This window comes from Halyomorpha halys, unplaced genomic scaffold (assembly GCF_000696795.3).
Source record: "Halyomorpha halys isolate HHAL.00 unplaced genomic scaffold, Hhal_1.1 Scaffold91.1, whole genome shotgun sequence".
Taxonomy (NCBI): domain Eukaryota; kingdom Metazoa; phylum Arthropoda; class Insecta; order Hemiptera; family Pentatomidae; genus Halyomorpha; species Halyomorpha halys.
In genome coordinates, this window is record NW_027110755.1 from 2,436,416 (window position 1) to 2,462,035 (window position 25,620).

General features: G+C 31.5%; 1 long non-coding RNA gene across 1 annotated transcript in view; it reads left to right on the forward strand.

The window, feature by feature from the left end:
• Window positions 1-25,620, forward strand: part of LOC106677196 (uncharacterized) — a 41,810-nt gene that overhangs the window by 12,074 nt on the left and 4,116 nt on the right. Inside the window, exons 5-6 of the long non-coding RNA XR_001342559.2 lie at window positions 6,987-7,074; window positions 8,800-8,880. This is a non-coding gene — a long non-coding RNA (uncharacterized lncRNA). The remainder of the gene's footprint in view (window positions 1-6,986; window positions 7,075-8,799; window positions 8,881-25,620) is intronic.

The window sequence follows — 25,620 nt, forward strand, 5'->3', positions numbered from 1 at the left end:
CTATTTATTATTACAATTATATATAACACTGTTTGTTCCAGAGGTATTTCATTGAAAGTTGATGAAGCCTTGTTAGTTACAATTAAGTTGATACTGGAACGGTTCACACGCTATAGCCAGATCGTGAAACAGATCTCGAGATCTGGGTTAACATCTCTTCTGCTTCATACTACAATCTTTGTTTTTTCTTTTTGACAGAGCATTCCGTATTCGCTAATAACTGCAATACTGTATTCCATATTTAAATGTTTTCTTATTCATTTTTTTGTAAACCTACCTAATTGTAAGATGATTTTTTACACTCCTGTTGAAATGATCTTAAGTGGATAACATTGTAGGTCATTTAATTTGAATGTAGAACTCGAATAAAAATATTCATGTCTTAAATCAGATTCTATTCAGTAAATTTATATTATCGATTGTGTCGATATTATTGTTTTTTGTTTTATTAAGTTAGTCATTTTTCTACTATGAAAAAAATCTTTATGTTTTCAAGAGGTTTTGTTCTTACATAGTTACATAAATTCCTTTTCCCCACGCCGATATAGTTTATTCTACCGGCCGACCGGGGAAGGTATATAATTGTTTAATAGAGGGCAGGAGCAGCGGCTAAGAGGTAGAGATTGTCCTAGAAATCCGGACGTACTACGGAGGGGGGAGGAGAGAGGCTGGTTGCCATGACAACACCGCCCGTGTTAATAATTGATTGGCTGAATGTTGGAATAACAATGGCGACAGGGCCGACAATGGGACCTGCGCAGGCCTGTCCGCTCGCTCTGATTTTGTGCCGGGATTCTCTCAGCGTCCGCACCACCTTCTGTAGGCCGGGTACTCTCATCGCACTCTCTATTGTTTTTTCGAAACTCAATATTTCGTTAAAAAAATTAAAAATATTAGAGGCAGCATACATGCTAGTGTGTAGTGTCCTTTCTTCTCAAAGTTGAAGGTTGCATAACACTCACACTTGCAGGCATTAAAAGTAAAATTAGGAGAATTAAAAACTGATGTACTGATCCTTATCAAATAGATTTGTGTCAACTAACTGATTTTAGTGTAAATTAACTAATTTTGTTGTTGTTTAACATTGTAGATTGTTATGTTTATCATTTCTTTAAATTTCATATTAATTTTTTTTTTAAACCCATCATTATATGAAATAATTCTCAGTTATAAAATCCATGTAATTTTTTTACATAGACATTGTTATATTTAATATTCCGAAATAAATTCATCCCATGTATTTGTTTATTATATTCATGTATTTTTTTTCAACATCATTACAAAGTATTAGTAACCCATACCTGGGCTTTATACTAATTTAGCTGGTATTGTAAATAATGTAAAAAACGATGAATATGATCACATCATCTAACCCTCTTTCTATGTGATTACTTTAGAATATTTACATATGAATAAATGAGAGGCCAAGAGGTACTAGTAATTATTTTGTCAATTAGAGATTTTTTTAATTTACCTGAGCCTGAACCAAATTTACACTTCGCAGCAAAATAATCACGTGTACCCCTTGGTTACTCGTATATGAGAAACCAATATTGTAACCAATTGGTGACAATTTCATCATTTTGGGAGCGCGCAGTTAAAAGATAAAGTATTTTCGTAAGTTACCTGTAATGCTCAAGTTTGCATACTGGTTACCGGTAATTTCTTTAATGATTATAAACTTATAACTTGAATCTAACCTTAGAGCATAATATACAAAACAAAAAATTCCAGGTTCGTTAAACGATACCAAAGGTCTTGTCACATTTATTGTGAGTGCCCAGAAAGAAGGTACTTGTGATCTATCTGTTCTGTGTGGGCTAAAAGAAAAACAAAGCTACCATAAATATAACATTCGAAGTATATATCCATTTGAAAAGTCTCCAAAACTGAGAAATATGTATAAACACTTACTACCAAGAAGGTCCAAAAGAGAATCATTAGTATTCAGTAACTTTAAATTTCAACTGCTAAAAGTGAGCTAAAATATTGTTTTTTTAACTAACTCAAAAAACTAAGTTAAACGAAATATATCAGAACTAAATAGATTACATGTTTGTAAACAGTGGGTGCTGTTATAAAGCATTTGAGATTGAAGCATAAAATTGAGTGCTCAAGGGGAACAAGTGTTACTTGTCTTGGGTCAATTAATTTTTTTTTTTATATGTGGGTAAGAATATGTAAAAAAAAATGCTTGCAAATCCAATTTCGGGAAAAACTTTTATTAGCCGAAAAATTTCGGACTCTTTTGGTTTTTCGCATATAACTCTTAAAAAGTACCTCCTAGCGTGTTATGTTATTAAATAATGAATTAAAGAGCATTCGACTGAGTGTAATAACCAGGTCATTGAATAATAACAGAAAATGTGATGCTCTTCAAGTTTTATCCGAATAATTGATAATTCATAACAGCTGTTTATGACACAATACTGACGTTTTGGAGATCCTTGATTTGGTATGCGGGGTCATTTAGGAATTATTGGTGAAAATATATAAAAAAATCACAGAAGACATTCCAGGATTTAATGTAGTAGTAAACTTCAAAAAAGAAGACAGAAGTCGATGTAGGTAATAGTTCGATTCTCTACAGAAAAGGAGGAAATTGATGTTTTGTGCTTTTCTAAGAAGCTCATGTTTTTTTATAAAATAGGAAGGAATTACTAAAAAACTATTGAAATTGGATAATTATGAACTGTAGCATATTAATATGCTAGTCTTTTAGATTTCGATTAAAATTTGTCCTTTTTAATGCCACTTGACAAGGGCGTTGAAGCGGAATAATTACGCAAAGTTTTGTTTTAATAAAATCCTGAATTATTCCCGTTTTTTGTATCAGCTTCTTAATGGAATATAGAATTATTCTTTCAGAAAATCATTCTTGTTTAACAAGCCTTCAGTCCATATTATTTAAGTTGAGATATACTACATAATAAGCTGAGGCGCCTACAGTTTTTAAAAAAGATTTTATGAGATGGAGTTGTGTCTCCTCACGGTATCAGTTTCTTGAGCCAAAATAATTACAAACAACAAAAATTGTAATTATTCTTAATTGCAATTACTTTTTTATTGAATTACTTATTTATACAAATATATAAAATAAAATATTTAAATCTGGTATAAGAAATGAACTGCGTATGACCCATAGAGCGCAACCTGGAAGAAGGAAGTGGAATGAAGACGCCAGGACGTAACGCGACGTAAGCTCTGTTCTTCTTAATTATTATTAAATAATGATTCATTTACTAACACATTAATCTATCTGCTTCCTCAGGGATTTTATTCTGGTCTCAAAATATACGTGTTTGCTAACACCACGGCTAAATTTCTTTCAACTTAAGTGCTGTTTTCCCCAGTATTTTAATAGATTCTTTTTCAGTCCACAATAAAGGGCTCCAGGTGAAAACACGAAACGGTAAACTAATGTGGTGAGCAGCTATCAACAAAAAAAAAAAAAGGAAAAAATTGTCCTTCCATTTGTACTAAAACATTTGAATTTGGTCAAAGTATGCACGTGCAAATAAGGTTTCAGGTTTATCTGTTTCTCGTCGATAGATTATTCCAAGTAAAACACAAACGGTTCCTATTCTTCCCTCTATTCTCAGTCCGCTGGTGTTCCTCAAGGTAGTATCCTCGGTCCCATCCTCCACACCGTCTATACAGCTGACATCCCAGCCAATCCTAACACCACCCTCACCACTTATGCTGATGATACATGTGTGCTCGCTGTTAATAATAACACTTTGATTGCATCCTAAACTCTCTAATATCATATCACGGGCCTCAAACAATGGTGTCGTAATTGGAGAATTAAAATAAATCCAAACAAATCCCATCAAATCACTTTTACCCTTCGTCGTAAACCTACCGACTGCCCTACAGTCTCCTTTAATGAAGTTAATCTTACTCCTGTCGAACAGATTCGCTACCTTGGACTACATCTGGACAAACGACTAACCTGGAATCCTCACAAAAGACTGAAAAGACAGGAAACTGCGCGTCGATTTCCACTTTTACAGCACTTACTGGACAAATGGTCTAAACTTCCAATTCATTACAAAAGACTGATTTACATGACGGTAATAAGGCCAATCTGGATATATGGAGATGAGCTTTGGGGCTCCACTAAACCTTCGAATTCCTCTCGTATCCAATCATTGCAATCCAAAATCCTTTGTAAAATCCCCAATGTTTCTTATTTTGTCACAAATAAAATCATACATAAAGACCTTAATATTCCACATGTAACCGATCTAGCCCAAACAAGATATCACTCCTTCCATTATAAACTCCTTAGACACTCACTAGTTTCTAATCTTGCTTCCTCTTCCATTCCTGACAATCCTCCAAGGCACCTGAAAAGAAGATGGTCTCGAGACCTGCTAATACATTTAATCAATACATTTAATTACATTCAATAATAAAACGTCATTAGAGTGCTACCAATGGGTAGTTTCTCTACTCGCCTGTAACACTCCAATTTAATTGAGATCAGATTTACTAAATTTATTATAATGTACAGTTGTAAATAGCAATAAATAAATATTTAAGAAAAAATAGGTTCATCTGGAAAAATTTACAAATTAATTCACTCTCTCTTGGAAGTGAAAAAATGTTTCTTCGCTGGAAATTTAGATATAAGGGTATCATTCCTCAGGCCCCATTCGAAAATACTTAATTATGAGAAAAGTAAAAATAACAGTTCAGATACTATAACAATGTACGCATCTTTCTTAAAAACCGTTAATCATTTTCTGCTCACACACAATTTCAATTCCACACGCAAAATTGTCAAAAATAGATATTAGTGAATTGTTGACGGCTTTTGACGATTTACGTCTTCAGTCAATCTAATTCACTTTCAGAGTTTAAAAAAACAACACCCTATTCCATTGGTATAAAGATACTCACAAATGATATATCTGCCATAACTGCGCCACTGTTAAGAACCAACTAAAATAAAAAAAACAATAGATGAATGTAGAAGCTACGAAGGGTGATTTTGTAAACTGGGACACCCTATATATTATGTAATGATATATATGATCTTTTTAACCTATTCGAATCTAATACTACCTTTCAGGTAAAACTAAGTTAGGACGTATATTTTTGCAGCTTAGCTTTTTCGACAATCTTAGCTATTTGGCCACTCCAGTTTGGAGTCAAAACATTCAAAACGTATAATGTAGTTCTATCAATAATGGTTAGGTGAGTATGGTTACTTTTGAGGAGTAACCTTAAGTGAAGTGAGCTATCATTTTAATACTATCATATTAAAACATAAAGTAAAAAAACATTTTTTCAGATTAGTGATGTATAACAATAAAATACATCTTGTGATTAGAAAATTGGAATATTGAAATATATTTATTCTTATAGTTTTTCGTTACTTACATGTTTATTCAGTGAAAATTCAATCTTCAGTATATTCAGATTTGATATCTTAACTTATTGTTTACAATAATATTTTTAATATTGTAGAAATTTCCATTACTACTCCGATGGATTTTGTTTTATCTATGAGTTACTCGATAGACGAAGAGATTACACTAGAGCTATCGCCGACATAATATATTTATATATTTTAATGCCACTACTCGTTAAGACGGAACAGAAATTCGATCTTTAACTACTACCTTATTAAAATATAAACTGATATCCCGAGAGGCAATAGATTGTTGATTTAATTCAGCCATCTATATTCTGTCTAACAGCAAGTACTCATTAGTCACTGGGAACACCTGAAACTTTCACTTGCTAATAACCGTTTAATTTTTATAAGACCAATTGAAAACTAGCTCATAATAGTCACTCAATATTCGCCCTTTGCCTTCTGCCTGTTGTAGATGACGTCTACAGAAATAAATATCAATAATTTTCATTGATCTTTTTTTTTTTTCAATGGACATACCGAAATTAAACCTAAACCAAAGGCGTTAATCTTTATTTTATTTTATTTTTCGTAAATGTAAAAGCTTAACATTAAAAATAAAAAAATTTTCAGTTTAATAAGTGAAGAGCAACAAAATAATGCATATTAAATAAATAATGACACACGCATGTTCCAATCTATCTCTTTCTATTGTTTTTTGTGTTGTGAATCACTTCATCATAAATAAATGGTGTTTCGTGGAAACGAAGAGATCTATCGAATGCATCCCGTTTATAATTGAAAAACAGTAATTTGGGTGAAATTAATTAACTGACCAGAGAATCGAGCACCGACCCTTCATTCCGTACTGTAATTAACAAGACCGTTTCACCGCGTAATTGTCTGTTGCATTCTCTATAATTCTCATCATATTGGCAACCTGGTCTTGTAATGAAATGATACAAAAGGGAACGCATATCGGTCTAGTATCCCTTTAGAAACTGGTCTGAATCATGTAGTGTTTGAAATTCATTTAGTAACAAAACCTCTAATATATTTATTTAAAAAAAAAATTAAAATAAATAAATCAATAATATATGTACATATATAAAAGTCACATAAACACGTTTTATAGGAAAATACAAGACGGTCAGGTCAGGAGAAAGAAACCAGTTTATTTTAATATATAAAGATAAATAAAATATTTTGATCCCATAACAGCATTTCATTCAATCAAGGCTGTGTTTTACTTACTCGTATAATTATTATTTATTTTACAGACATATAATGGCAGCTTTAATTAATAATGATTAAATAATTAAAGGAAAACAAGATATATATAGATATATACAAGAAATATACAAAGTAAGGGTAATCGCCCCATTTAGACTTGACAATATCACAGTAACACTTGAGAAAGAACAGTCCAAGAAAAATAAGTCTTTTCATATAGCTCGGAGGAATAAGTTACTTTCAGTGATTAATTAATTACAAATAAATAAAAAAAAATGAGTTTGAGGATAAAAATGTTTTTGACATTAGTGTTAATCTACTATATCTTATTCTCACTTCATTGTTATTTGACGAATAATTTTAGTGTGGTAACTTTGTGTTACAGGTCCTGTCACCAATTAAAAAAGTGAGATACTTTACATCAGAAGGCCTCGACAATGCATGTTCAATTAGTATAAGACTCCTGGGCAGAGGTGAGTTGACAACATTACTGGCGAGCTTTACGGGTATCCACCGTAAATACTCCATAAGGTATTCGATTACGTACGTGAAGGGGATGACAAGTCCTACAGGTATTCGCTGTAAGGTATCCACCGTAAATACTCAATTACGGTCGGAAATAGGTGGCAAGTCCTACAGATACTCGCTGTAGGTCTTGGCAGGACTGGAAACTTTACTCCGTGAGGTATAGACTTGACGTGAAAGGGTAGTCTTACAGGTTTCGGTGTATTTCCTAACGAAAGGACAGAGAGTATAAGGATGAGGAGAAATCCAGAGTAGTCAGAATCAAATTAAAGTCCAACATACATTTCCAAAAACAAACTTAAAATAATCTAATACACTATGTGTATTGTTTCTCACAGCCTTTTCTGGAGGATAATCCCTGAAGGACTATTCACATTTTGGTTTATCAAGTTGCGCTTAGTGATTTCTCTGGGCTGTTGAACGCCATCGAGAAATTCTACATGTAAGACTTTAGCTTTTAGTGGACCAGAAGATTCTATTGCAATGTTTATTGATTCAAATAGTAATATATTTAGGAATATTACAATTCATTAAATGATTGTTACATGTTTGACATTAAAGTATACACAAGAAATAATATGTACATCAATATAAGATGTTTTGTGATCGTTGTTTACATCTTAGGTCCCAGGTCAAGTTATTTCGGCCAGTAACGGTTTTAGTGGTTCTAAGAAGATATAGCATAGATTAGTAGTAGTGGTCTTGTTACAGTTTTATTATAAATTATAATTTCATAAGAACCTAAACCGACCAGTTATAAATTGCGTATCTCTAATTAATTTCTAATAAAAAGCTTTAAGATCTTCTAAGAGCCGTTATTCGAATGTTTCCAATAGTTAATTTTTATCACTGCCATGATTTAATTATCAGATAACTGAGCTAATTCAACTATTATATATTTCATGCATTATCACTAAATTAATTGAAAAAAATTGCATAATATTCAATCTTATTATTGATCAGTTCTATTAATTTTAAAATATTAAAATTACCATCTTCCCCTTTACAAGCCACAACCCCTGATGAAGACCTGAAACTCAGGTCGAAACGTCGGCATAAAATAAATAAATAGGGTTTTGTTTATTTATGTTGTTCTTTGATGACCGTACCCCCCCCCCCCCGACAAACTTCTTCAAGAATTTTAAAATATATTTGTGTTATAAAATACTTCAGATCGAGGAAAGTAGAAATTATGAACTTTTTATGTATCGTTTTTTCTTAATGGTTGATAAAAGTTAAATTTAATTTGACGTTTTTTATCGTATTTTATTTTCAAAATACTAATTAGGTAGTTTATTTTTTTTTGTTTCATATACTTTAATTGGCCTAGTTTCAAGTGTTATACCGGTAAATATACTTTGGATTTAAATATGTTTAATTAACGGAATAATATGTTTCTGAGGAAAACATTATTCTGAAGTACTAGTAATCAATTAAGGTATTATATGGGTGATTTGGCCTAATATATAAACATGTCACAACTTCTCTCGTCCACTCTCTTGATTTTTTTAAAAGCCAAAAAACCCCACTGTAGGAGAATATTATCACACAATGCTCAATGCTCAACATAGCCACCCTGCGCCATTCCCTTCAAGTCTTTCAATTTGTCATTGTTACTATAAATGATAAGTGAGTATATCATTAAAGTCTTTTGATTTATCCTTATTTTCTAGGTATACTACATTTCAGTGATAAATTGAAGCAATTCTCTAGAAATTTTAATCCTTGTACAGCTTTTTGAATTTAACAAATAGGTAAGTTGTAAATAAACTGTATGGTTATTCTACAGTGCAGCATCATTTCCTAAAATCTTTCTCCCGCGGAACTCACTCCCTAGGTATTATAAACAAAAACTAGAAAGTGAGGTATTGTACTTGGAAATGAGAATATCATGGGCTAATCAAATTTCTATTTTTTTGTCTATACATTAGAATATATTTTTCCAAAATCTTCTTCCTCCTCCAAAACAACAGCAAAAGATACAAAACATTTCTGTATTAAAAAAAAATGTACGCATTGACTTATAAAATATTGTAAGACCCTCCGAACACGAGATTAGAAAACTTAAAAGGAAAGAGTGACTCGTCATAAGCTTTCTTGAATTATGTGTCTGTGTGATGTGTCCTTGAAGAAACACAAAACTTACTTCTTCAAAATGTAAATGGTTGTTGAATGTTTCGTTTCAAAGGCATAATTTTATATATTTTTGTTTATTAAAGTAATTTATTTATTTTTTAAAAATAATTTAATAAATTATTTACTTGATACTATATCATAGTTTAATCAGATGAAATATACAGAAATTTTGTGAAAATATTGTTTTTATCATTTATCTTCGCCAAATTGTAATTCTCATTTCCTAATTTTTTAAAATTAATTAATGATAGCTTGAGGAATCAAAAGGCATACAAGATAAAAAATAAATAAAAAATCTAATTTTGTAATGGATTTAGAACTCAAAATAAGTGATGTAGATAATACTCTTAGTACGTCGGGGATGTAAGTGGTACAGTCGAAAAAGTAGATTTTATGAAAAAATCAACTGCAGATTTTTATTTTACGTGAATCATATAAAGATAATTACTCATTAATATCTCCCTGATATGTACAATATTTATCTAAAAAAATTGTTAACAGTTTATGCATAATTACTTACATTTCGATAAGAACCGTATGATTTTTTTTTTAGATACATTGATTACACTAGTGAATTGTTATACGACATTTTTGTAGAATTGGGTGATAGTATTGGGTAGGACTGATGCAAGGACCTGATAGACATCATGTGATAAAAATTTCATGAAAACATCTCTTACACTATGGAGGCTAATGCGTGATACGAGGGACACGGTTTGCCTATCAGGACACAGTGTATAAATACTGGCTATAACCGACTCTACCACTATAATTTATTCCCGTCAGCGATAGTTAGCGTTCTAGTTGATCTGGAGTCTAGTCATGAATTAAACTGAATCGGGGATAGGACATTTATTAAATTCCCATTAGGTTGATTGTGAGCCTTCGTTTACCTGACGATCTGTGGTTCAACATTTAATGAGAATTCAAATTTTCATTAAATCTTTAGAAAAGGCCTATGAACGAATTCCTCTTTAGTTAATAGCTAATTACTGTGATGGACGAGGCCTTGTTAATTTTGTATACCGCTCATCAAAACTCACTTGTTTTGTTGCTTGTTGACACCATCCAGGAACGGATACATTTTCATGGTATTGGTTCATTATTCTTTAATAACGGTTACTCATCTGTTCAGAAACCGTCATTTTACGTTTTCATTGTTGTAATAAACAATTGGTCGTACTGGTGATATTTCTGACGGTTTAATTGCAATAATTGCGTAAATTCCTGAAGTACAATTTTTCAATTTTTCAATACAATTTCAAACAAGTTTTAAATGGTAATATAAGAAACTTTAAATTAATTAAATATTAACATCTATCTATATAATTCTCAAAGTAACAAATTCAAATCAGTTAGCAGAAATAATCTGCATTTAAATCCGTCGTAGCATACACTGATTGCTATCATTTCCTTTCAGTTAGAAGTTAAATTTAATTTGAAGTATTATAAATTTTTGACTAACTAAAAAGTTTAATGGTAAATAATAATTGTACATTATTTTAGAAAGCATTATTAACTATCAACTCAGGGTGAAAACAATTTGGTTCACCCAAAGTTGAAAATAGTCACAAATTAATTCTTAAAAATGAGCTCCTTCAAAAATAAAGGAATAACAATAATTTTTAAATTTATGAAATCAAATTGTGCATATGGACGCATTTGGAGAAAACTAAAATTATTTTTGAATACTGCAATATCGTATCGGCTTGTTAAAAAAAAGGTCGGCTGCGTTCTAAAGATCTACTATCTAAATACATTTATCTATCTACTATCAGAATACATTTTGCTGTATTTATTCATGAAATTTTTGCTGGCATGAAAAAAAAAATTATATATTGTATATTATCTGGTATAAAGAAAATTTTGTATGTTAATAATAGTACTAACAAGTTTTCTGGAAAATTAAAAGTTGTTCCATGAACGGATTTAAATAGTTCGTAACAAGTGAGTAAAATTAAATATTTGCGATACAATTCGTAAAATATTTTAAGCGAAGAATTAATTTATCAATAGTAAAAAAAAAGAGTTTTTAAGTCCTTAAAAAATAGACTTTTAACGATGTCTGGGTATGGTATAACTATGCTATACGTATTCTGATGCCTGAATTTAGAATAGGCTTAGGATGGTATTCCAAACCCATCCCTTCAAAAAGTAATAATATCACGTGGAAATGGAGGGGTGCATATGGAGTACGCTGATGATATAAACATCTCCAGAAGCGAGGACTTTCTGAGAGTTTGGTTTTTGAAGACGAAACACATGAAAGAAAACTGAAAAGCACAAAAGATCGATTTAACCGATGTTGTAGGATAATGTTTTCAAAATTTATAAAATTCCGAAAACGCTAAAGTTTGATTTAAATTGTATACAAACACTATTTTGAATGAAGACTAATTGCCCAAAAAATTAAACTAGGTTGAAAAAACTTTCCATGATATTAAAAAATAAATGGAATTCATAAATACAGAAATTGACAAGAACCATTATAGGGAGTTTTATTAAGATTTGAAGACGAATCTATACCACTATTATATCAGCATATATTTATAAAAAATGTTGTGAAGATTATGTTTAAATCCCGAAAGAAGTTTGACTTTAAAAATCTTTTTTGTATGCCTTAAATTCTCTATTGAGGACCTACACAGCCCCAGAATGGGAATGTCAAGAAGATTCATTTCTCGAGGCCGCTGTGAAATAAGTATTGACTAACCCAGGTGGGAATCGAACTCATAACCTTCACAACGCATTGAATGCACAGCTATCAGGTCCTCAAAAATATTTAAAAGATTAAAACAACTCCAAACAAATTGAAAGAATATATATACAAAATCAGACTATTTCTTGACGAATAATCAATTGCACATGGACTTCAAAATTTCTGGTGATAACAGCCAAGTTGTCGCTGGTTTGAATAAAAAAAATTCAAGTATCCTAGACAAGACTAACTTTATCGAATTCTGTTTCTGGTTGGTGTGGAATACTATTGTATTTCTCTACCCTTCAAACAGTCTATCAGTTTATATTTTTTGCTTGGTTAATTATTTTTCTACACCAGGGCCCTGTTTCATAATGAAAGCTAATAGTATTAGTTAATAGTACAAGTGCAGAAACTAGTGTGGTAATAATACTAATGCTTATTTTTTCATGATAGGCATGACTATTACTGATATTACAGGAATTAAAAAATATTAAAGTACAAGTTACTATTGTACAAAAAAGCAGTGTAATTGAATTAAGTTAAATCTACAAGACTAATAGTATTAGTTTGCACTTTATTATGAAACAGGGCCTTTTCTGTTTTTTTTTTTTCTTCGATCTTCGATATTTGTATATACTAAATGAATATTTAAACACTAACACTGAATGCCCCTAATTTGAGGCAGATTGTATTAATTCTCCTTAATAAATATTATACCAGATAAAAAAAATTGTTATTATTAGGAGGGTTAAATGATACAGTTGTTGATCAGTAATGATAATAGTGTTGAGATAATTTGTTATTGAGTTTTTTGATTTAAAAAAAGAATTTTTAAACATATTAAATCTTTAAACACACCATTAAGGCAAATTAATTAATAAATAAATTTAATTCCTTATTGGTGTGTTGTTTCATAGGTTAAATTAACTAGAATAATGATAGACCTGGGCAGAATAACCTTTAAATTTTAACAGTTAATGTGAAGCTATGGAATTATTATAAAATGATTTGTATTATTATGTATGTGTAATTATAACTTTTAATGAAGATTTATGAGATATATTTGCTGGGATCATTGAACTTGGCTATACCCTGCATCGATGACAATATGGAGCGATAGAGCGGTGAGAATAAGACAGGAGAGAGGACAGAGATGAAGAGTATTTATTCGTGTGTGGCGGTGGCTCATGGGCTATTCATGTGTTCATCAGGGGCCGCTGATTGGGACTCCCGCGGTCACTTCATTAGTACAATTCCCAAAGCTCATCCTCCCTCAATATCGTTCGTGCGGACATCTTTAAAATTCAACCTCCTCGGCAGTTCATTAATTTGTCCCCGTGCCCGAAAATTGCCTAACTTTCGGTTCACAAAACAATGTTCCTTAATCTGATGGTTCAACTGGAGTAGCTCTTCTTAATGAAAAACTAAGGTGGAAATGCAAATGTAAATGAAACACAAACTTTAGGTAAGCAAGACGACCAGTTGCTGTCTATAACGATTTTTTATCAATTATCAATTGTTGCTTCTGTTAATGTTTCTTGTTAATTGAAACGGGAACTAATCGAATACCAAAAAAAATATTTTTGAAAATTCTACAAGTGATAATAAATAATAAAAAAACTAATGTTTCTATATGTATAAGCCCAGATACGGCCCTCAGGCCATTTTCAAGGAGACAAACTTAAATATTGATGTCATATTCTTCTTATCTTTTCTGCAGGCTAATTGCCCATGTCATATGTAGCTTTTTATATTTTAAATCTAAACTTTTTCATATAAATAATCTTCTCTTTTTCCACTTACAAACATCATTTATAACCTATATAAGTGGAAAAAGCCCCATGAGCCCCCGCCACACACGAATAAATACTCTTCATCTCTCTCCTCTCTCCTGTCTTATTTTCACCGCTCTATCACTCCATATTGTCATCGATACACGGTATAGCGAAGTTCCATGATCCCAGAAATATATCTCATATATCTTCATTAAAAGTTATAATTACACATATATAATAATACAAATCATTTTATAATAATTCCATAGTTTCACATTAACTGTTAAAATTTATACGTTATTCTGCCCAGGTCTAACATGATTCTAGTTAAAATTAACTTAAGAAACAACACACCAATAATGGATTAAATTTATTCATTAATTAATTTGCCTTGTTCTATGTTTAATTACCACTTCTTTATTTAAATCTAAAAACTTAATAACAAATTATCTCAACACTATTATCATTACTGATGAACAACTGTATCATTTAACCTTCCTAATAGTAACAATTTTTTTTATCTAGTATAATATTTATTGAGGAGAATTAATACAATCTGCCTCAAATTAGGGGCATTGAGTATTAGTGTTCAAATATTCATTTAGCATATACAGAACTCAAATAAAAAAATATATAAATAATAACAATACTGACTTACTGAGTTCAAAGAAGAAAAAATAATAAGTTCGTAATAATTAAATTAATCTATGTGCAGTTAAAAACAATTCCAGTATCGAGTTATTCTCAAGGCAGCACCATGGATTTAAATTCATTCAAAACTAACTGTTTCAAAGCTACCCAACGGATCAAATATTAAATCCAGTTTACCTTTATTTGATACTAGCGTTGCGATAAGAAACAAAATGTCTTGCCAATGAATACGGAAGAGAATATTAAGGTTTACATTCTATCAATTATTCTGTATTATATATAGGTTAGTTTTAAAAAAAAATTATTTTCCAGTTTTTTCAAAAATCCATATTTATGCACCTGGGGGTGCTAAAAACGAATATCAACTTTGTTTCACTCCTAAAAAATCTTTTACCACACTTTGATAGGCCAGTCAGTCTAAATTGTTTCAATATAGTATGAATTCTAAACTATAGTGAGTGTTATTGTATAAAAACTATTTATATTTTATGTAGAATATATGTAAAAATATCATGAAGGGTCAGGGGTTGTGCAAGGAGGTGATTATGAAAGGGTTATAGAAATACTAAATTTTATGAAAACAATGTTTAATTTTTTTTTCGAGCTTTTCATATTTTGAAGAGTATATAGTCCCTTTTACATATCGGTATCTCGGTCATTAATTGGATTTTGAGGATATAGCTGCTCACATTAGTTAGATAGGAGCCTACCCCCTCCATCGAAACTAAAGATTCCAAAAATCTACAAATGTTACATAGCCTCTTCATTCACTGACCTCTTAAATTGATATAAAAGTTTCAATAGTGTTCAATTAATGTATATACAACCTTAAATATAGTAGTGGCAAAGCATTCCCGAGTATGCTAGTTCACCATAAGGAAAGAAATGATGTAAAGCACAAATCAATAATGGTTTTAATATCTCAAAAAAAATGTTTAATTTGAGCAATGATCATGAACAATTAATTAATTAATTAGTTTTCCGTAGGGTAAACGATGGATGGATAAGATTGCTCTGTATTTTATATTTTTCGGTGGCAGTTGTGAGCCGACTCCTCGACCCCGCTATGGCACGGACAGTGATTGAGCGCTGATTGTCCGCCAGCGCCTATCTCTTTGAGTATCAACGGAAAAGTAAATCTCATTTTGAAAATGATTGACTCCGGGATAGGCGTTTATCCTCCTTAGCGAGGGTAACCATGGTAACAAGATTTAGAGATGACGTTGGGGTGGAATCAATCTCATCCATTTTATATGAAGTGTTCCTCAGTGCGAGTCTGTGGCTAAAACACAGGCAGCTCTTTTCACATCAAGATTACATTTGCTGCTCCTTTTCCATCGGAGTTTGCCACCTGATAATTTCTTGTCTGAATGCGATGAAATTTTTTTAAATGAAGTTTGACAATGGATTAAACGTTCTAAATGAACAGTTTGCCTACTCTTGCAAATAATAAAAAATAAATCACCCGTTAACAATTTTTTTTAAAAATAACCTACCTAAGGGAATATTATCTTTTAATGGCTAAAGGCAGGCTTAAATATACTCATTTTATATTTTTTTTAATTTAGAAATAAAAATAAATGAAAAAAACTGATTTGATTTGCACAGAACACTACTTCCACTTACTACACTTAATTTTTGGTTGAAATGAATCTTTTAGTGTAATTCTTGGGTGAAATAAATCCTTGTAAGTGATGTTCAAATTAAATATTAATTGTAAATTTAGTTCCTTTGTGCATTTTCGTCACTTTCATAGATTACATTTATCCGTACTTGATTATTAATAAAAATGAGAATCGATTAATCGTTAAAAACTTGTGTATTTAGGGTCAATCAAACTATTTCAATAAGGAGAAGAAATAATTTATAATAAATACTATTTCATTGTACAGTGATCAGACGAGTTGTATCAAAATCATCAGAACTGTCTTTAAAAAAAGATCCTTCGACTTAATCTGTCTGGTTCTAGCATTGAATCATTTCTTAATCTTTAACAAAAGACTCTAGCTCCAAAACTGAAAGAATGTTAATATGGTCAAAGGTAAGAAAACAATCTTATCTCTGAAAATTTGTATCAATGTTTATGCACAGTAAACAAAGGTTTCAAATCAATTGTTTCATAAAGATCTTCAAAAGACCCCTCTTAGAAGAGTACGCTGCCAACCCGCATATTATGTGTTGATGAAATTTTTCGAATTCGTTAGTTTTATAAATTTAAATGAAAAAAGGTTTTGTTGATACAAAGTAGTTACCATTACAAATACAAAACATAAATATGTATTTTTTTAATTATACAAAATACAAAAAGATCCACTATGTGGGTATGTATTTCTCACTTCTCTCTTCTCTCTTAAGATACAATGAGGATAACTCACTTGAGGGCAGAAAATATCTATTTCAAAAAATATGATTTTCGCCGTGTGTAGATTCCAATGACTGACGTTGTATTAATTCTTCTTTTTGTGAAAAATGGATTTTATTGACAAACGCCAAATCGTAATTGTTAAAATGTTTGGAACTATGTGTCATGTAATGCTAAGAAAATCAGACAGACTAGGAATAAGTTTTGCAGGGTAAATCACCTGTTAATTTCTTCTAAATTGTCGCGCCGCCTCAAACTACTAATTCATAATAGTTAGCTAAGACTGACACAATAAAAAAAATTCCAATAGTTTCAGAGCAGCATGCTCTGTATCCTCCATATCCAACATTCTCAATACCATTTGTACGCTGATGATTCCAAATTTACCTTTCTTTCCCATCTTCGGACCTATTAGTTGCCACGGAGAAACTTCAAGAAGACTTCAATCGAATTAGTCACTGGGCAAAAGAAAACAAGCTTAAGTTGAATGCAGAGAACACTGAGGCAATCGTAATAGGATCAAATCACCTCCTGAAAACTATTCCTCACGTTCCAACTTTATTCCTAAACAACAATCCAATGCAATTCCATCCATACGTCCAAAATCTTGGTGTCACTATAGACTAAACTATCTCCAGGAATAACCAGGTCTCCGATATTTCCCGCCGTACCTTCTCCATCCTAAAGCGTTAAAATTGTCTTCGTCACCTACTTCCTTTTTGAAACCCGTAAGCTCTTGGTTACTTCCCTAATATACCCTGAAATGACTATTTCTGCATGGTTTACGGGGTTGTCTCTGGGTATCTCCAAGCAAAATTAAAACGGTTAATTAATTGCTTTGCACGTTTCATCTTTGGGGTCACCAGGGCCGCCTCCGTCACCCGATTTTATGTAGAATTGAAGTTGGTTTACCCCTCTTTTCGTCATAAATATTTTCTTGTATCCTTACTGAGTTATCCAATCCCGCCGACCATCGTAAATCTCTGATATCCTTCAATTTAAATCCTCAGATGTTTCCATTTTTAATAATACGAGTCTATTAAAATATTTGGGTGGGGAGAGCAAATAGGGGCATTCCAGACAAGGGGGGAACAGCGCCTCCACCCGTTAGTGTAGGATCGACGACTCTGCATCAGTCAATCAGTTATTGTTTATTTTTTGCTTCGCAATTCCTCGGACAGTTCGGTTGGATTATTCTCTAAGTCATCTTTTAAAAAGTTTCTACGATAAACCCTGTGAAGAACTTTGGACTCGATTTCTAATTATTCTGGAAGAGGACACAGTTTGGAGAAGAACGCACTCGGCCTCGGCTGGAGGAGCGGGAGAGGAACCGCCCTCCCATTATTCATATTTAATTAGGCTACTAAGGATCGCCCCCCCGGGAGGGGAGCAGTTGCCTTTATTAGCGAATTATCACGGAGTTAGGCAAGGGTTATCAACTGGGATTACATTCACCGAAATTATGGGCCCTATATATTCTCCTCGCTAAATTAATGTCAGTTCTCAATCCTCTTCTTCTTATCCTTATTAACCACTTCCTTAACCAAGTACTAATCTACTACCATTTTTGGTGGTACTTCTATTCCTAAAGGAAATTAAGAAGAGGTGATCTTCTTAAATATGTATTCTATGCAATGGGATTATAAAAGATGTTGCTTGAAACCGAACTTTGGTATTTTAAATTTCTTAAAATAAACGAAAATTGGATGAATTCATAACTAAGTTCATTATGAACGTCAATCTGATACCTATGATGGTGGATAAGCAAATATTGTACAATAGCCATATTTATTATCATTATAATTAATATTAATGGTTAAAAAAAAACTTTTCACCAATATAATTATGAGTAATGAAAAGAGTTCCTAGAAGTTCATCATTTTAAGAAGTACCCTGACCCTATAGAATTGCTTACAAAGGTTGTTATACAGTCTGGTTTCAAAAATACCATTCCAATAAAATCGAATTCACTATATCAATGGTTACCAAACCATTGAAGTATATGGACCACTTAGCCGAATGTCGAACCATGGGTCGCCCTCCCGTACTCCTGTAAAGCGATTTCTTACAAAGTACATTTTGAGTCACTTTTATTGTACATTTGCCTGTTAAAACCTTTTATCTGGCATCTATACTTTAAGAGAGATAATCAATATAATTAATTAGAATTGTGCTACCGGTCTCTCCCGCGGCTAACCTCCAAGAGTCAAAAGATGATTACCCATGGTCCATGGACCACCGATTGGAAACCACTGCTCCACATTGATCACTGTTAAGAACAATGTTATTTCGTCAAATATCTCACATTACTTAACTTAAAATAGTTTAGGTAATTAAACTTATAATAACAGAATCATACAATATAAATTTGAGTATTTAATTTTAAAGCTGGTGAAGATTTATAAAAAAATAACTAACAGGTTTGTATGAACTGTTGGCTTACAAACATTTAGTTTATAATTTTAATTTAAAAAGAAATAGGAAGTTAGGTGTGTAAAGGGGTTTTGGTTCACGGCAAATTTGGATTTTAGAAACCAAAGAAAAAACAGAACAAGATGTAGTTGTAATGTTGAAAAATTTTCATAAAAAGAGCAATATAATTAATTACACAATGGTTGTTACTGGTCATCCCTGAAATATTGAAACATTTTTCGTCAACCAAAACTAATGAATTAAAAGTTTGAAACAAATGCCATATACAGGATAATTGGGACTCTTCAGAAAAACGAGGATCGTCAATTTTCAAGTTAGAGTAATAATATAATATATATGTGCATAATGAATGATATTTATTGAAAATCATAATACCCTTATTACAATTGGAAATACTGTCTTTAAGAAGTAATTTTCAATGAACCAAGGAGTCGAGGTAATACGGTACAAGAATGCTTTACTACTACTACTAAGAGGTTTAAATATCAATGGATTGGATCATTTGATCTATCTAGAAGAAGCAATGAAGCTCCCAACTCCAGAGTGCGATAACAATGGCAGTAGATAGGAAGGGCCCCCTCAAAATATAAAACTGAGGGTGGGGCCATATCCCATGATGGATGCAGCTGAGCGGAGCGAATAAAGTTGAGCCTGATGCCTGCTGAATGCTTTGAGAATACACGTAGCCGGAGTTGAAAACCATCAAGGCAATATCGGGCGTGTTCATTTGATTTGTTAGACGACTTTTACCCTCCTAGGAGGGCTCGGGTCCCAAGGGATGGGGAAATTATGGAAAACAGGAGCCTTAAGTGTATGAGCTGAGGGAGGATGTGTCCTCCCCGCTTGATACAACCTTCTCAAGATGGAATATATCTTCATCTTCCACTGCACCTCTGAGTCACAGTCTTCGACGCCTGACTCTTTTGTTTGTCGCTTGAATTGTAAGTCATTTAACTCAACAGCAGAAAGCAAGCTAGGAACAAGGGTGCGTTTTCTCATCAGTTGGAGTCAGGTACATTATAAAACAAAAATTACAAGATTATCTGATTTAAAGTATTTTTGAAATACTATTAAACTAAAAATCCCCAGAAGGATTGTTCTAAAGAAGTAAAATTAATTAATTAATTGATACAATTGTTTATCAATTATAATAAAATATCTACATGTCTCAACATGTTTATTATCTACGTATTAATTAAATTAAGGGATATACTATGCACCAATTCATTAACTTTCAATCATTATTACGTTTCATAGGTTAGTTAACTAAGGTATATTTTGACAAAGAAAGAATAGGATTTTGCCTACATTTTAATTACTTTGTTTGCTATGATATAAATTTGATAATTTATTATGATAGGATACAATTTAGAAAGTTTTCAAAAATAAATTTTAACGATTAGATTGTAATTAAAATTGGTAATTAATAGATATCCTTGAGAATGGTCAGAATAGTTATAAGAGAATAAACATAATGAGACTATATGCATATATTTTATTATAATTGATTTAAAAATCATTCTCGAAAAAGAAATTAAATTATACATAAATATTTATCTGGATTATCTCTCTAGGAAGTCTGGTGAGTCAATTCTTTTAAAATTTCTTGAGGTTAATCACTTCCATCATTTGAAATAAATTATTATTTATTTCAAATGATGGAAGTGATTAACCTCAAGAAATTTTAAAAGAATAAATATTTATTTTTATTCGTTAATTATTCTTTATCTTCACTTATTTTCTTAAAAGGCCGAACCTTTATCAACAGCTTCGGTTCATTGCGCTAAGGCCCTAAGTTTCGATGGCGATTTGGCTTTTTTTGTTACCATTATGATCGCATTAATATTAAGCAACTAATGTCAATTTGGGAGCAGCAGTTCATCTTTTTAAATACGCACTGTCATGATAGTTTAACTGTATTTTAAGATCATAATCCTGTGACCAGGCATAATTCTTTTTGATAATCATTATCATTATAAATAGGGTGTAAGATTGTGGGACAGATAATATACCTAAAGAGGACCAAAAAATTCCTTATGACTCATTGTCCGATTCTTAACGGTAAAAATCAAACTTTTCTGTTCTTAGCTGTTATTCTTGAGTTTTCTAAGAAAACTCAAATAAATAAACTTGATGGTTCTCTTAAAAAATGTAAGAGGTACCAAATTAAAGATGATAATATTTCCTGTAAATGTAATGAGTTGGATCTACCAAAAAAGAAAATAAGCGTTCCATGACATTACGTTGAAAATTAATGTTTAATATTTCTAATTTTTTTTTGGAAAATTTGTAGTAGCTATTACGCTTCATTGGCTAGGCTATAAATATCTTGAATCTCAAAAAAAAATCTTCAACGCAATGAATCAATTGCGCAATCAACGCAATTTTCGTTTATGGAAAATCATTGATATCGTTTATGCTGAGGCAGAGGATAGCAGGCAGGATAATTCCCCTATGAACTATTTAAAATAATGTTAATTATATTTCAGGTAGCAATTTATTCAAGATACGTATTATTATGTACCTAAGATATTACAATTATTCTATGGTTAATTCAATGACAATTAATACAAAAAAACATTCATGGACTTAATGATTGAAGAATTGTGTATTTTTCAATTTCCTTCTAAAATTAATACAGAAAACTAAATAAAAAAGTTTCAAACGAAGGAGCTAGCCGAATCACTTGAAACTATTTCTCATTCAGGATTGTCAAGAATTATGAAATTGTAATAAGACTATTTCACTGGATTTTTTACATCCTTTATTTATTGCATGTACCTTTTATTACCATTTAACAATAAAGTTATAATTATTCCTTGGATATTTTTTTTTACGTTTTAATGAAATAGTTTTTCGGATTATGTACACCCAGATCCATGTTATATAACTGCTTTTACATTTTTTTAATTTGTACTTCTCTCAAAATCCACTTTTCATTGTTTTGTTTTTTCTGATAATTTCAAGATAACCGTTTCAGTCTAAATAACCTCCCAGATACATTCTCGATGGCTGTTCTTACAGAAAGAATATTTTTTACGATATTTCACAAAATAAGAAAAAATTAGGAAAATATTTGGCTTTTGTGGAAAAGTAGTCTGTTTTTGAAGAGCTGTGTATGTTAAAAAGTGATGATTTTATAGACCATTTAAGTTGCAATGAGCTATCGAATTCGCAATTTTTTTGGAGTCATTTACTAAGTATGTGAAAAAAGTGGGAACATTTTCGATTAAAATCTTAAATTTTATTATTGTTTTTACAAAAGTGAACTTTGCCTATGAACCTTTTTTTCCCCTTTATTACGAGTTCTTGGAATAAAAATCAAGTTTGACATGCTGGTTGACCAGTGTTATGTTTTAGCGAACAAGTTACGTCGTTACGTTATCTTGATTTCTTGTAGTTTAAGTTCAGATTAATATGCATCTTTATTCAGATTTACAGACCATGAGATTCTCGGGTTGAGTTTAGTTATCTTAGGGATAGATAGGGATAAAGATACCTACCAGGTGTCTCACGCTGCTGCGCATTTCTGAACTATACTAAAAAATACGACGATTTTAAAGACCGATTCTTCCACGCTCTTTGCAAAGATGAAATACTCAGGTTAGAAGTAAGGTAGGAGCAATGATTATGACTTTTGATAATCACTAAACCATGAAGGATTTATATTTATGGATCGTTTAAATAAAAGGTATTAATTAAGTGATATTTGCTGTTTTATGATTGTATCCAGATACAGTGATTACGAATATTGGTGAAAATACCACAGATATTTCGACTAGGAGTTTAGCTAATACTCCCTCCCATTTATGATACAATAAAAACTTTAATTCTTGTAAGAACATGTAGCCGAGGGAATTGGTGTCCTTCTTACAGGAAGGCAGATAGTAATAAAGTAGCTTTACTCCAGTTGTAAGTGGCAACAAAAAATAAGCTTGTTGTCCCTGGCCGAGGGAGGTTAGGGGTCGGAGCTAAATTGTCTGGCAATTCAATTGGTGGTGCCTTGCGATGGTGGGGAGCTTGCGGTCGTGGGCCCTGTTTTATGGCCGGCCCTGGCTTTATGGTGGCTGGGGCATAATGCATGACTCGCCAGTAAAAGCGCCCCCAAAGGCGGCGTAAAACTCCTAACAAAGAGCCTTCTCCGGTGGCCTGGATTGCTTTGACTCCTCTTTAATGCCACCAATCGGCCTTTTTCTTCTCCGCTGTCAATCTCCGCTCTGTCTTCCTTACTGTCCTTTTGGGAGGATTTAGTCCTTCCAAGAGTGGCAGTGGCTGTTCATCACGGAGTGGAGGAACATGGAATTTCTAATCAGAGGGTTCTAGAAAAAGCCTTTCGGTTTAGTCAGACGCCAAGACAAGTCATGAATTCATTTTGTGATTAAAGCAATCTAAAAACCTGAAAAAAATTTACGATTTTATGACAAAAGCAAATTTAATGATAAACCAAAATAACCAACAATGCATTTGTTAATAGTAGAATTCTCTAAGGCTGAACAGTCTGGATCCCTATATTATTTTTGTTCATAGAAAAGGATACACCTATAATATCTAATGTTTCCTCAATTATTAATATTAATTATTTATTACCTATTGACACAACACCGTCATAGTCTGAGGAAACATCACCGTATGTACTTTACCGGCTGCCCTTATAACCTTTGAAATATTATAAGGGTGAAGCTACATGATAAAATTTGTGTTCATCTTAAGACAGTATCACTTCTTTCTCCTAGTACTTTTTCATTAGTAAGTATATTAAAGAGTCTATTCAAATCAGTAAAAAATACGGCATAATACATAAAACTGTTAATCCATTTTTGGAAAATCTCAAATTTCATCTACTATTTTCTTTGAACTACGGGAGAATACGGCTTTATCTCAAATATGACTTATCCTATAAATTTTATTCTGAAACGGAAAATGGATAATCTTAAAATAAAGTAAATTATGCACCCAATAGGAATTTAGAGAAAAGGTATAATTTCAAAGAAACTCTTTGTAAAGAAAAAAAAGAATTTTGAAGAGAAAAAAAAATGAATTAATTGGAAAGCTATGTACTTTAGAGACGTATTTCTTCAGCGGTTTTGAAAACAATAAAATTTCTGGGTATCTAAGAAGGTTTGAGTCTCTCTTTGTACATTTATTGGTTAATAAATTATCTTCTGATGATCTGGATCGTTTTCAGATTTTGTTAGTATCTTATGTATACATTATTATTTTATTAATTCATTGACTTATTATTTAGTTTACACTTTTTTTTAAATGTTCTCAATTTTTATAAATACTGTATAGTTACAGATTGAACTTATTGAAATAGATTTGTATTTCAGTTTAAATACTCTCAATAGAATCAGGTGTGTTCTACTCGCACAACTTTGCCTGCTAACACCAATACTCGCTTTATCTTCACTAATATTAGAAAGATTTAATTTTTTTAAAATCAATATTTCTTGAATTTAGTAGTTTTCAACCGATTTTTTTTATCGAATCGTTTTTCTTAATAGCAGATTTTTTTTTCGTAAACAGTCACATATTTGGACCTGAACTTGTTTTGAGCTCAACGATTCTTGAGTTGAAATAAACAGATAAACTTTTTATTTATGGCAAGAAGGCGAAGCAAAGCGTAGAGTGAATGAGATTGGTATTGTTGTGCCTAGATTCTTAGAAAACAAAGTAAAGGCAAAAAATGACGAAATTGATTTAATGTTTTACTTTGATAATAGTAGTAGTCAACTAAAATATTAGTTAATAATAAACCTATATGAATACCCAATTTAAAATTTCACAAAATAAATTCGTAATATTATATAAATATATATTAAGGGAGAAAATTTGAATGAGGAAGGTTACTTTTGCTTTGTGTGGTAAAAAAATTGTGAACTTAAGACGTGTCTACTAAAAAAAATTTTTGGGGGGCTCAAGTTGAATGGAAGATTTTGATTAAATAATTCAAAATCATTTCTGGAAAGTTTACTTTTCATTATATATTAGTTTGAAAATGTTTGTATATATTTTTTCAAGTATTTTAATTATTTAAAATCATTTTCAGATAAATGTTATTGCCCATTTGTATATTTCTGTTTTATTTTCTGTGTAATTTTCCAATAATTGCAGTGATATGTCGTTTTCCTAACAATATATACCTGTTTTTGTAGCTAAGCGAAAATAATTTTCTTTTCATCATAACGTTTTACTTGTTTTTTCCATTGCAGAAAAACATAAATACCGAGTAGAAAATCAGACTGACATTCAAATGAACATTTCATAGTAAAAAGGTCCTGTTTATGAAAGGCCATTACATGCCAACCACAATCAAATTGGCGTATTCGGAATGAAATTTCTACCTAAACAATGAATAAATAGGAGGTAGAACCTAAGGATCGGGTGGGATCGGAGACGATACGGACATAGACGACAGACACCCTTTGGCTTGGAC